This window comes from Lutjanus erythropterus, chromosome 13 (genome assembly GCF_056507025.1).
Source record: "Lutjanus erythropterus isolate fLutEry1 chromosome 13, fLutEry1.hap2, whole genome shotgun sequence".
Lineage (NCBI taxonomy): Eukaryota > Metazoa > Chordata > Actinopteri > Lutjaniformes > Lutjanidae > Lutjanus > Lutjanus erythropterus.
In genome coordinates, this window is record NC_139329.1 from 21,819,532 (window position 1) to 21,834,372 (window position 14,841).

Here is a 14,841-nt window from a genome sequence, read left to right on the forward strand (position 1 = left end):
TCATAAATGTCACTTGATAACTTGCTAATCTGCTCTGCCACTGTGTTTGCTGTTAGAGAAATATTGTTGAACAAGATTTTCTTTTTCTAGATATAGAATATCAGTGAATTGCAACATGCAAATCTTCAGAAATGCATACATATAATCTGTCAGTTATTTTCTCAATCAATTGATTAGATTAAAAATGCCAGTCTGTGTATCCAAAGCCCAAGATAACATCTCAAATATCATCTTTTGTCCACAACTCAAAAATGTTCAGCTTTCTGTCATAAGGAGTGAAGATACTAGAAAGTATTGACATTTAAGAAGCCGGAATCAGATAATTTTATTTTGTATTTATTTAAAGAGTAGTTTTTCAGCTTGAGACCCCTTGCTTAGAAACAGCAAGGTACAAAATCCACTGTTGCCCACTAACATGGCTACTGAAAGATGATATTTTATTTACAATTTAAAAGCCCTGTATCGAAAATTGTGCTTGCATGTGTGCACACAACATGTGCCACTGAGAGGAAGAGAGGATCCAAGCTCCCTTCGACACTGACCCCAGCCTGCCTGTCAGTTTCCTCTCCATGTCGACAGCTACAGATGATCCCTTGCTGACACCTCCTGTTGCCTAACCTTCCCCTCCCCTCCCCTCCCCGCCCCTGATAATGATGGGGTGGTCTGCTCCCTGACCCTTGACCTGCAGGAAGCAGTAAAGCCGTTATCAGCGTGCCACGGGGACTTGCCGCAGCTTTGTTTGTTTTTGAAAGCACATTTTCCGAAACCCTCACAAGCTCGAGGATCAGTGGGATATACATGCATGTTGAACACTTCATTATAGGAAGATGAACCAGTGAGCTCAGGTCAGCAGTAGGGCAGTGTCGGCCTCCATGAACCTGATGTGCAGATTATAAAACACAGGCAATGTGCTCTGACAGAAGTCTGGGTGTGTGTCTTGTTTTTGCAAGCTCTGGCATCGTGATGAGTTTGTTCTCTGTATTGGCTGTTGCCCTGTAACACACCTAGTGACAAGGCTGTGGAGATAAAACCGTTAAAAAAATAAATATGACCCTGAGTTTGTAATGCTGCTGAATTTCTCTCAAGGTTCAGCAAGGAAACTTTTATGGAGATGAACAGGAAGATTGGGCCAACTGTCAAACATCACAGTGTGAGAAATCCAGTTGCTGCCAGATTGCAGCAAATTTTATGTTGTGCTGTTGTTGTTTTTCTAACTTCTTTTATTATTCAGCCATATTACTCCATTAACAACATTTTTTTCTCAAAAAAGGAGAAATTAGAGCCTCTCTACTGAGCCATTCATGGGTAACGTTAGAGTAGCTTACCTCATTAAGTAGCTAGCAAACAATGTAGTATTTCATAAACTTTTTTTAGCTAGCTAGCAAAGTCTTTAGGGTGCAAGTAAGACAAATCTCACAGCAGTCAAATCCTACTTTTTGTCACTTAGGTCTGCCTTAAGCCCAAGTGTCAAGTCTTTGGCTCTGTTCGGGAAATGCTTGGTAGCTTCATTTGATAAGAGGACGTAAAATATGGATCTTCTCTTTAAACTCTTGAGTGGGTCTGCACAATTAGTTGAAATATTATCAAAATGGCGATGTGGCCAAGAGCCAATGTCCAAATCACAGAAGCTGCATTTGTAACAACACAGCAATATAATGATGAGCTGTAGTAGGGCTGCAACTAACATTTCTTATCATTATCAATAAATCTGTCAATTATTTACTTGATTAATCCATAAAATGTCAAACAATTGTGAAAACAGATATGCCCTGGGCTTAAGATGTTTTTTTTGGTACAGAGCCCAACAAATGACACATCATCATGATTTTCATTTAATTTCTTCTTTTTTTCTGCGAAAATGAGGACTGTGACGCAACAATGATCCTTTCCACTGTCTGCTGGTAATAGGGGCTTCAATGACCAGCTCATTTTCTCACTAATATCATATTTCTGTGCAGGAATCTGCTTTCAGTCCTTTACTGCTGTTTGTAACCCTTGTAGGAAGGATTTGAGGAGTTGGGGTTTGGTTTCCTCCTGCTGTCTGTCTCCCCAGAGAGGGACAAGTTTCTACCTGTTTCAGGATAATTCTGGTTACTGACGTCAGATTGTGAGGTCTGTTGCCAAAGCAGCCTTTTGTTTATGTTGAAGTGATTGGAAAGAGAAATTAAAGACTCCTTAAAGGTACACAGAACCCTCCCGCTTCCCTTAAGGTTTTGGGATTAAGATGTTTGACAGTTTTAAAGACAGATTTATTCTTTCTTTCCTGTTTGAATTGAAGGCCTAGAGACAGAGTTAGGACTGCACAATGAATCAAAATGTTATTTAAATTAAAATATCCAAATCACAAAAGCTACAATTATTTAAGAAAGGAAAAATGTGTGACATGTTTTTTTTTTTTTTGCTACAGACCCCAACAAACATCATATAATCATGATTTTAATAGTATTTCTTCAGTGAAAATGAAAATTGCATTGCAAAAATGATCATTACCAATAACTGTGAATTATATCACAATGGTAATATGTGTTAAAATGATCATAATGTGTTCTTTTTTACCATGTCCTACAGCCCTGGATAGAAGACTGTATATGATGCTTATGCATACAAATACACCCTTTTTTGTTTATTTTGACTTCCATATAAAGGGTCTTAATTTTAGCAGTTTCTTTTAAAATGGTTTGCAATTTTTGATAAGAAAAAGCTGAATTTGTTTTCATTTTTCAAAACTGGATTCAATTGATGCAGCACAGACACTGAAGACAGTCTTTGCACTTGACCCGAGGCTAACTCTCTTTTCCAACTCCACTTTGGACTAATTAATATTTTATGGCCTCTAAACAGAAGTTGGACGTTTAACCCAGACTGGGTTGGCGGCTTTGTGCAATTAACAGAGTGTATAACTAAGGCCTGGTTAAGTGGTTATACTTGAAGAGAGGTAAAATTATCCCTGTGGGTCAAGAATAATTATATGAAGCCCTTTTGATGCTCAAGCTTCAGTTGCGAGGGTGGAGGAGGCACAGAGAAAACGTTGAGCCTAATTCATTGGTTGAGTTGGCAGTGAATTAACCTCATCTTGAAGTCTTTGACGGGTGGCAGGACGCTGGGCGAGTTCGTCTCTCTGGTGCCCCTCCTCCTGGCATCTTTAGTCGGCCAGACCAGCATTATATCCTGCTGGGATCGGATTATGACTTTAATTCCTGGCTTCCATTACCGGTCACCATGGCAACCACATCCTTCATGTCACGCAGAGCACAGACTGTACAGACATAAAGACACATTGGTGCAATATTAGGAAGTATTGTATCTCCACAGATATGAAGTTAAAGCTTTTATCCGTGATGGATTTGGGTCTGACTGACCCACAGATTGCGTGTGCTCGTGGTTTTTCCTGCAGCTCATCTGTGGCCTTGTGTTCAGGAAAAGTAGACGGTGCTCTCAGCTCTTTGTCTGGTGCAGTAGGTGGTCCTGTCTGGCTGAATGGGCAGAGCATGAAACCACTTCTAGGAGGGTGTTTGATACTAAAAATGTACCGTCTCATTGTACTGCAAGGCTCTTTAAAAGCATGAACCGAAGCCGCAGAGGATCTTTGTCATGCATCTATCCAGCAGTGATGCTGAAGACAGTTAGATCATGAATTCTGTGTCCTTTTACCTAAGATTTCTTTCCTTTTTAAAGAAAGCTTTAATTTTTTTAACAGTTTTATGAAGCCTAGATATTATTCCAATTCCCACAGTGTTAAGTCTTCAAACCTGCACACAACCCCCCATGGAAATGCACATCAGCTAAGCTCTGTTATACTAATCCTTGTACTGCTGAAGTGATTTTTTTTTTTCATATACGTGTAATATGCAATCACCTCTGCCAGCATGCAGTGCAGTTCTTTATATCACAGTAGTAGATGCACAGTATAGTATAATATTGTGCTGTTAAAGTATGATGGTAACAGTACCTCATTAGTTTGTGTTGTGTGGAAATGTGCAACAAAGATACAGTGAAATGCAAAAACTCGCTGGACTAGCGACCATACTTATAAAGTGTGTCATGTTAAAAAGAAGGAGTTCAAGAAGAACTTATTCCTGGAAATAGTCCTGGAGATAAGCTAAATAAATATTCTTTATTTTTTACCATAGAGCTACAACAATTAGTTGATCAATCAGTTAATTAGGTTAATTGATCAAAAGAAAACTAATTGCCAGCTAGTTTGGTAATCAGTTAATCTTTTAATTTTTGCAGGAAAAATGTGAAACATTTGCCCGTTCCAGCTGCTTGAATATAAATATTTGCTGCTTTTTGTTGTTGTTTATGATGACTAAATGAGTAAATGAAGAGTCTGTTTTTTTGGCAGTGGGAAGGACAAAAGAAGCAATTTTAAAGCCTTAATTTGTTTTCACAATTTTTGACATTCTGTTGACTAAATAATTAGGCTAATCCAGAAGTCAGCAACCTTTTACTATCAAAAGAGCCATTTTTGAACAAAAAAATATTTCTAGAGCTCCAACAATTAAAATCTCTATTTATCTCTGACATGTTTTTATTTGGTTTTCATAGCTGATCTAGGAAGACTCAAGACTATAGCCACCAGCAAAATTTAGAGGAAATGCTATGAAGCAACATTTTAGTTTACTAAATATTAAAACCTTCTTGAATTTGATGTACAGTCTGCACATAATGGAAAAATGGATAAGTGGAAAATGTAAGGATCACTGTAGGCCTAAAATAACTATTAAAAGAAGATTTATTTATTTCCATAGAATTTTCAGTCTAAGCCACAGGATGCAACTGTAGGGGCAAAAGAGCCACATGCAGACCCCTAGACTAATCAATTAATTTTGAAAATTGGCTGATTCATTTATAATTGAAATGATCTTTTGCAGCCCTATTTTAGTATAAATAATCAAATGAAGTGAAATGTACTGTTTTACTGGTCAAACTACAATCTAATAGTTTTCATATCATACTGTATGTTTGGTTTTGATGTAATTTTATTGCGTTGGTGTAAGAGCAGTATTGTGTTGGAGGAGAGTGTCACTACTGTACTGTACTGTATGAATACACTAACTTCAGATATTGTTGGATTATACTATATGTTTATTTACCAGGAAAAATAGTTGTTGGCCAAGATAATAGGGATTCAAATGAGCAATAAACATAAGCCTCGTGTACAGTACACCCACCGTTTTATGTGCATAATGCAATCAGAGCTTAATTTTAAGATAATCTTAAATTGTTAATAACATTTTTAACAAACTTTTTGGCAGAGATAGACCAGTTTGGATCAAAATATCACAAGTCTGGTACCTGTCTGTCTGACTACAAGTTGTACATTTCTCCAGTAGATGTAGCTTTTGCTGTTATTTTATATGTTGGACATTGTCTTTAATGTGCAGATGCAGTAGTGTTGTCTGATGTAGTCAGTGTCCCTGTAGTTTCTTTGGCTGTGAAGGTGTTTTGGACAGGAAACTTTGCAGCTCTTTAGTTCCTCCTGATTTTGGGATCCAGGACATATTCCTTGTGGTGTTTGAAAGTCTTTTTCTGAGGCTGCATTACACACCTCAGTTATGTTGTGTTTTCAAATACACCCAAGATACAGGGTTTTCCATTTTAGGACGATGATTGACAGGAGGATTAAGACAAACAACAGCAAAGAGCTGCAAAGGCAATTAAGTACACGTTCCTGTAACTTACTTGACTAGTTCTAAATTGTTCTGATCTGTTAAACCGAAAAAGTAAACCCCGCCCTTCTGGCACATAATGTCTTGTTAAAATGTTTTCCTGATGTGACCTACAGTGAGTGAAAGGTGAGAAAAGAAACAGATGAAGGTTGCTGTATCAAAGCTACTGTTTCCCCGCTGCCTTACTACAATTACGACCACAAGGAAGGAGGCATGTAGACGTCGGCCTGCAGTGTCTGGCAGAGAGCCAACTGTGTGACAAAGACACACACTCACACTTTCTCTCTCATTACCTTTTCTGTCTTCTGCACACACTCTTTCTTTTCGTCCTTCACATAGGCTTAATTGTCTCCTCTGTGAAGGACAGTAAGACGTTATGCTTAAAGTTGAGTGGGCAGCACAACGGCAGGTGACATCATCCCAAGCTGCCGCACTGCTGCTCTCAGCAAATCTCCACATAAAGATCTGTCCTGTTTACTCTCGAGTCTGCAGTGACCACTGGGAGTGTAGCTTCAGCTTGTGTGTGTGTGTGTGTGTGTGTGGCTTTGATTTTTGGCTTTGTGTGCACGAACAAAGGTTGCTCTGAATCTTATTTTCTCCTCCTCTCTAAGCACCAGGCATGTTCTCTGCAGTACGACAGTCTGTCTGGAAACGCAAATGAAGTAGTGCACAAAACCAAATCACTGTGAAAGAACTGAAGCTTCATAAATGTCACTTTTATCATAGTAATTCTGTAAGATTTCTTGCGTTAAAGGGACAGTTCAGATTATTTGCACGACCTCACATTGCAGTCAATGTACTGCTGTGGACAGGGTCAACAGCAAAATGTATTTTATGCATCTATTTGGTGCTATCCATCTATGACTCCACCTTAAATCTTGTTTTATTTTGTTTTTTTGCAACTTGTCAGTAATTTACTTGTCAGTAATTTACTGACAAGTTGCTAGATAAGCAGCAGCTAGATAAGATCCGTAACAGTAGATGAAGCGGAAAGAAATTCATAGACTGCAGTCACTTCACACAGGCTCACACTCTCACACCTCCACTGTATATCCTTCACTCCTCCCTTGCAGCAATGTGTGGCACCCGTAATGATTTATTGAGAGCAGGGAGGAGGAGGTTTGACAGGGGTTGGAGGGATTGGGGGGTGTGGCAGCAGGTTTGGGCGTGCTTCTGTGTTCATAGCTGCACTCCAACGTCTTAGAAACAAACTGTGAATGGGTAAAATCTTCAGAAGGTACAAATTAAACAAAACATCTTTAACTTCTGTTTTCAATGATGTTTATAGACTTGAACACAAATTGTCATCATGTTGAAAGTCAGTTTATTACAAAGCCCCAAATGTCCGATCTTGTTGTTTTGGATACTCTTGTGTTTTTATCTGAATCATTTACTGGCTGACGATAGCCAGACAGCAAGTCTCTGCCGCAGAGACATCATGACCCTTGACTCTGACCCCTACCTGCACTCTGACCTCAGCTCCTCCCCTAATGCTCAAAAACCATCCCCCCTAAAATAGACAAGTCTCCACAGCTGTTTTTTTTATGGATCTTGTATTGAAACATTGATGCTCAGTTTTCTGTTCATTTTAGAAATAGACACTTTGGCTTCAGTCATTATTGATGATAATCAATGAGATATATTTATTTATTTATATATTTAATAGAATCAGGTTTATTGTCATATACATTGTCAACCAATTGCAGAAATGAACAAGATAAAATAAAGAATAAATAAGAATAAAATAAAACCAGTTCTTTACAATACCAGTCCATTTCTAAACCAATCATTGTTTTATATATCCTGTAAAAAAAAAAAAAAAAAAAAAAAGGTTTTCATATGGGTGTATAATGATGAACATACGCAGATACTGACATATCCATGATAAGCTAATATCAGGCCTTAATTGGGCTGATGCATTGGCCGACTGATGTATGTTAAGTGTGTTAACACATAAAAGGAATTTGCCTTGATGTTGTGCATAACAATTAACATAGTAAATAGAAAAATATGTAGAAAGATAAAAAGCAAGTAAGTCAAGAAGCATAAATATAAAATTGACATGTATGAAGATGAATATTATGACTATTATAACTGTGCAGTTTTGTGAAGCAATGTGCCAAGTATTCTCCAGGTAATGTGCAAAATTTCACAGTATGCAGCATAGGAATATTTGTGCAAGATAGTCGGATCCAAAAATATAATCCAAAAAAGATCAATATATTGTAGGAAAATTGATCTAAACTTCTGCTTAATGAAAATGCTGCAGACTCAGCCAGTTCTTAAAATCTTTGTTACCAAATTTGACAAATGCACAGGGTGCTTACATTGGACTTCTGGCCACCCATTTCCCTTTTGATCATGGTATTATTTACTTACATTTTACAAAAGAAATATACTCACTGCTAATGAGCTGTCATGGTGCCTTATATAGTGGGATAAGTGGGGTGGGACAATTTGATTGAATGTTTTTTTCTAGATTTATTGAAATATGTAAAAGACAACCACAACAACTCACATTGTTTTAATTAAATTACACTTGGTAACAATTATTCAGACAACAAAATGTATTTAACAATAAAACTATATGTTAATATTATCATGATGCAACATAGTGCATCTTTAAGTCAACAATGCAAGTGAAATCTTGGCCAACTCTTTTAAAGGATGCCTATGTTTTTGTTAAGGAAATTTAAATAGAACTTCACTGCAGAGTCCCTTAAAATTCTACTGTAATCATGTTAGACAAAACCGTGTAATGTAAATGCTTGCATTACTGAAAATAAATCTCTTCCAAAACCCTGATGGTATAGCAAGAAGTCTGTCTGTTTGCATGCAGATGAAAAGAGAGTAAATTTGGGAAATGCCATTAGATTCCCGGGTGTGACAGTACTGTGGGAGAGACAGACAGGATTACACACCCAATTAGTGAGCTAAATGGTCTGAAACAAAGACCCCCCCTGTGGTTACTGAAAGGATTAGATTTCTAGAACACTCTTACAGGCCAAGGAAACATGTAATTGGTTGAATATGGTGAATTTGACATGGAAGCTAATTGATTTTCTGAGTGGGATCACGTTTATTGTTTTATTACAAGAGCAGAGACGTGAGATCCAAACAATAGAACACGAGCTCTGTGGAGTAACTGAGGAGAAGTAAAGAGGAGATTTGTTATGTTTCTTTGTGTACTCGGGTTCACGTGGGGTTTGTGCTCTGAGGATGAATCATCCAAACAGCTACTCTCGCTCGTACCTGAAGGCTTCTCAGTACTGTGAAGGTTGTGTGCTGTTACCACGCAGCAGCTTTACTGCAGGTGATGCTTGTTGAGGAAAGTGAACATGATTATTCACACTTCTGTCTCGGGCAGGGAAATATAGGTGAAATTTTTGTCACGATAAAATGCTTTATTTTCATCAATATCTACAATTATTGACCATTTTCAGTTACCTATTTTTAATAAAGAAAATCTTAAAGAAAAAAGGTTTAATGTAACCACTTTATTAATGTGTAGCACTTGTCGTATACTCCATTATCATCGATATAACAGGCTGTGTAAGAACCAGGGTGTTTCATTACATGCAAAAGAAATTGTTAAAGTTAGGATAAAGATCTTGTTCCGTTTTCAGTTTAATTAACCACATATATGGCATTTCTGCATTTAATGATGCCTCATGGGTCATGTTTTATCAAACCCGCCAACATTTAGGTTTAGTGCGCTTGTGCTGTTGGGAGATGATATGTTGGCTTGTGTCATTTTTTTCCTTTGTGCGCTATATTAAAATCAACCCCTACAGGTTTGGCCACTATCCTTGTGACTCACAGATGTGAGTGGAAATTGTTTAGTCAAACTCTGCTTAAATTTGCAGCTGTAATGCTTTTCTGCTTTTCTGCTAAACAGTGATGTTAAGTTAGCTGGCAGAGAGCGGCTGCACACATGCCTGTTGAATCGGGGTGTGAATTGCCAGGTTGCGGTGATAGATGGTTTGAAATTGTACGTGTGTAGATTGAGTAGATCTGGCAACTCAGGTGATGTAAAACATACAAAACTTACAGGTCTGTGCATGATGATTATTTATAATGAAGTTTGAGGGCCATGCAAATTATGTGAGTTTCCTGGGAGAAACAACAAAACAGGAGGATGTTGGGAGATGGCTTTGAAATACGGGAGAACCCTGGAAAAAACTGGAATGTTGGCAGGTCTGTGTTAATTTTCATGATGCTACAGGGGAAACCCTGTGCCAATAACTAGATTAGTATCATAAATAGCAAAAGATGATTAGGACATGCCTAGACTTCAGTTTTCTAAATCCTTTAACAAAGTTACTGGGGCTTACCATTCATCTATACTTTGGCACAGTAAGCTGTGCACCTAATTACTTAAAGTCTTTTTAGTTGTACTAAAGAGAATCGGAAAACACACTTAATGCAAAACCTGCTGAAAATATTCAAAATTAGGGATGGGAATCAAGAACTGGAACAGATGAGAACCAGTTCTAAATTGTCCAATTTGTCTAAATTGTATGCCTCTGAGCTTATCGGCTCCTTTTTTTGACTGCTGGCATGTTTTTCTGACTGTTGTGCATTGCAAAACAATGACAAGAAACATTTCAAAGCATGGCTTCATTTCATGAACAGAGGTGAGGTTGTAATGTTTGTAAAATGATCATTTCAATTAAGTGTGGAAACACCAGTGACATGTTAACATATCTTGCTATGCAATTATCTTAAATCTTAGGAATGCCATGTATTTGACACTCTGCAAGTGGCACTGCTTCCCAACCAAGCAGCATTTGTTATGTAAGGTAAATATCCTGTTGTATTAGGTACATAGGCAAGCTTAGCAGATTTTTTCCTTCTACTAATGAAATGCTGTACAAATATTCTCTCATTTCAACCATTTTAGATGATGGCAGGCAGACTTTTGCTACAGTACAGCCAACTCTCAGTATAGCCAGCTCCACTAAATTGATCAGATAACAATAAGGGAATCTATAAAGGATCAGGCCGATGAGCAGAATCAATTATGGCATCAGTCATCAATAAACTCCTATATCAATTCCCATCTCAAGTCCAAATGTAGATTTAAACCAAATTCTAGCTTTGGTTAAAACTAGCTAACACAAGCAAAATTGCCCCCAGAAACTGTCAGCAGCTACTTCAAAATGAACTCTCACTTAATACTGAAGCAGCCATGACATGCTTAGTTTGCTCTTTTTTCATTTGCATTATTCAGCAGTGCTGAGTCTTACGTGATTCATTATGCTCATATGTTTATATGCAGCTTTTTATGCTGTCAGTAAACACTTTAGATTGCCTGCTGTAGAATTAAATATGCCTGGGACAATCTTCAATATTTTGTCAGCTGCAGCTTCTACAGTTGAGACTGCTGCTCTGTCATTTCAGTAAAGGTGATTTTGTGATATATTTCAGGACAACAGAAGAATGAGCCGAAATTCCTCAATGACCATCATCACAGGGAGTCATATGTCAGTGATATAGCAGTGTGAAAATCAGTGACCCCCAGAAAGACTGCATAATAACAAAAACAGCCAGCAGAAGACTGCTTGCATTTAAGTTTGCATTTAAAAGTCATATCTTTGATCCATTACCCCACTCAGTGAGAATCTCGTCTAGTTATTTGCAGACATGTCATAACCTCCAGTCAGGACACTACCTCTCCTCCCTCGCCTCCGTCCAGCCGTGTAATCCTGCAGCCATGGCGTTGGTGTCAGCGCAGGGATCCAGTGTCACACACACGGACACAATGGCTGCACTGTGCTCCCCTCACAGCATTGTTCTCCCCTGAACTTGGAGGCACAATGAGGGCCTTATCCACACTGGACAGGGAGACAGGCAGGCCCACTGTCAGGTGCTTTTCTTCCAAGCTTGTTTGTGAACTGAAATCGTGAGGAGAGTTTGTTTAAAACGACAAAGTGATTGGCCCACTCCATCACAATTAAGCATAGAGCGGGGAGAACATAGATGCTGAAATTATTCATGTGCTACTAAATGCTAACACTTGACGTTAAAGTAATCCTGAGTCTAAAGCCCTGCTGACTCTTATCCCACCAGTAAATTACTTTCAAGGCATTAATCAGTTCCCTATGTAATGGTAAAGTTGTGGTACTCAACGTTTTGAGATTGATGACCACTACATGAGAGCGTGTTCATTAAAGCTAATAATAAAAAAAAAGGAATAGCGTAATGTCTAATACAAAAGCCCTGCACATGGCTCCTGGAAAATATTTATTGAATCAGTTTATCAAACATTTCAGTCCCTACAGACCTTTTCCAGAAAATGAGATCTTGTGTTCTCATCATCTTGAACCAGCTCATACTCTGAGGGAGGTCTGAACAGACTGAAACATTAGTTTGATTTACTGATTTAATAAATGTCTTGAATGTGACAACAATGTACCTGTGTAAGAAATAATGGGTGGGTGCAAATCTTTTTGCTTGCCTGCTGAAAGCAAGAATGGAGACTTTTTCATGGTGCTAGATTATAATAATGTTAGGGATGCACAATGTTGGATTTTGCTGATATCCAACATGCTTATATTTTCCAACATTTTGGCCGACTGCCAATATATGCACATATATTTTTCCACCTAATTGCAGAGAACATCAAGTCTCTCCTCTACCAGAATTAACATTTATGTCCTCTTATTGTGAAAGCCCACTGGCAGTTACTGTTACAGTTACTGTGCTGCTGACACGTACAATGATTTCTGTGGCGATCAAACCTGTGAATCACACTACAGTCTCTCCACTGTTAGCACAATAATGGAGCTTCTTCATTAAGCAGTAAACTGGAGACAGTTTGTTCACACATGGTCATTATAGTGATGCATTTGCATATTTTTCACACCCAGCCATTTGAAACAAATTAAACAAACCTCTTTCAGATGTAAATGCTTAAAGTGTTTTTCCAGAATCCCTAAAAAAAAATCTTCATTTGGCTGTCTCTGCTTCTTGTGTGTTGCACAAATGTGATTTTGACCATCTTAAATCACAGGGATGTACTGAACTTGTTTCTTCATTTCGTACATTTTCATCTGCTGCAGATGTGTGTTTTTGTACAACAGTGCAGGGTCAACATCCTACTCTGACCCAATACTTTGTCCTATAAAACCTGCCAGCTGGGTTAATATGTACTGCTTTAGCGTATCTGTCCGTCTGTCTGTCTGAAATGCTGAATGTTAATAATGCTGTACTGAATGTTGGCCAACTGAAATCTGGCAGGGATTAACGAGTTTAATGTGGGCATGAGAGAGGAAGAGGAGTGAGAGAAAGAGGGACAGTGACACTGTGTGTTCATTCTGCAGTGAAAGTGAGCATTTATTTCTTTTGTGAAGGAAAAATGGTGTAACAAACAGTATAAAGACATACAGAGAGGCTGCATTCAAGGACACAGACAGTAGAGACAAAAGGAGTTTTTGAATGTCAGTCTGGACATTATAGCCTGCAGCTTTTAAGGTTTTGATGAAAATGAGTGTCCAACATTACCACTTTCTAATACAAGGAGCAAAGTTCAGCCAGATCCTTTTTGAGGCATTCATTCAATATAGCTATAGTTGTCTTGCTATAACGCTTGTAACTATGGTCAGGTTTACTTTTTACGGTTTCTCATGAATGCTTAATAATCGACACATTAGGTCACTGCACCTCTTCAGGTGTCCATTGTTCTAAACTGGACTGTAAAAAGTTTATGTGCTGTCGATGTTTGTAGTTGTTGGTAAGATCTGTTTGTATTCAGATGGAGACTGAGCTTTTAAACTATTGTAGCACATGAATATTTTGGTGTGGTTTTCCTTTGTTGTATGTAGATGGTAAGCAATAATGTGGTATTCCTGCGTAGTTGTTTCTGTACTTTGTTTTTCCTTGAGAAATTCTTTTTTTAAAGTCAACAGATGGCTTGAGAAGTTGTGCAACAGCTCAACACTGAGAGTTGTGTAATTAATATGAATGTCTTGATCAGGTTTCTTTGCTCTGATCTGAGAGGTAGAGTCAGTGACATATGTTCAAGCATCAGGACGTCAAATACCAAGATTTTGGTTTGGTAAAACATCTAGAGCACAGCAAAACAATGAGGCAAAAAAAGAAGAAATACAGGCAGAGGGCAGGGTTTCTCACTTCTAGTGAGTCTTAAGTGATGACTGAAAGGGATTATGTTGGTATGAGTCTATACATTGTTGTCTAAGGAAAATACTGTAGGTTATACCTTTTAAATATTGGATATCTGCTGATACCAAACCCATTACCTTTTTGCTTGATTGAATATATGTACACACTGAAATCACAGCTGTAGACTAATAAGGTTTATTAATGATAATTAGCGTGGAGTTTAGTGAATCTGTTTATTTTCCCAATCTCGGTCCCTGAACTCTGACTTATTCCACATTCTTGCACTGTGGAGTCATAGTGTTATAAAGCTATAAAGAGCTAGATAGGAGAGCGTGCTGCGACACTAGCAGGTTGAGGAGGACAAAAACACAGTGAAGTCCAGTAAGAAAGGATCAAATTTGGATTTGCTTTATTTTAGACCAGGGATGCCCAAAGTGAGGTGCCCAGGCTGTCTCTTAGGGGAGTGAAAGAGGAATAATGTCATGGCGGTGTAATTTTGGCATTCCTATTATTACTACTAGGTTAGTGGGTCTACTCACACATCTCTCTCTCTCTCTCTCTCTCTGTCTTCAGTCAGTGGGAGAGCCTAATCTATCTGTTCCTGAGCCTATGTATGTATCATTTTCTTTATATGGCAGATTGTGCTCAATTTGTAATCGATGTCCAACATGCTTACATATAAAAAGTATAAAAGAAAATAAAAATGGTATCAACAATATCATTGTCCATCAGGATGTTTGAGTTTGGACATCATCATATGCTAATGCAACAGACATTGCCCAACCCTAGTGTCAGCATGGTCAGGATGTAGAAGGGGGTACATGGCCCAAAAAGTTTGGGAGCTCTGTTTTAGAGGATACTCATCCCTTAAAATATGCCTGGATCAGCTCAGGGCTACTCTCATAACATATTAAGGATTATTGACTTTTGAAGACCATCTGTAATTCAGTACAGCAACACTGAGGAGCAACTGAACTAATCTTACAATGAGAGTGGTTGTGTTTTCTAATGTTTTTGTGTGCTTGTTTCTTTGCTTCACTGACTG

General features: G+C 38.2%; 1 protein-coding gene across 5 annotated transcripts in view; it reads left to right on the forward strand.

Annotated features, from left to right (window-relative positions):
• kif21a (kinesin family member 21A) overlaps window positions 1–14,841 on the forward strand; it is a 70,804-nt gene that overhangs the window by 13,705 nt on the left and 42,258 nt on the right. The gene's annotated exons all lie outside the window — the stretch shown is intronic.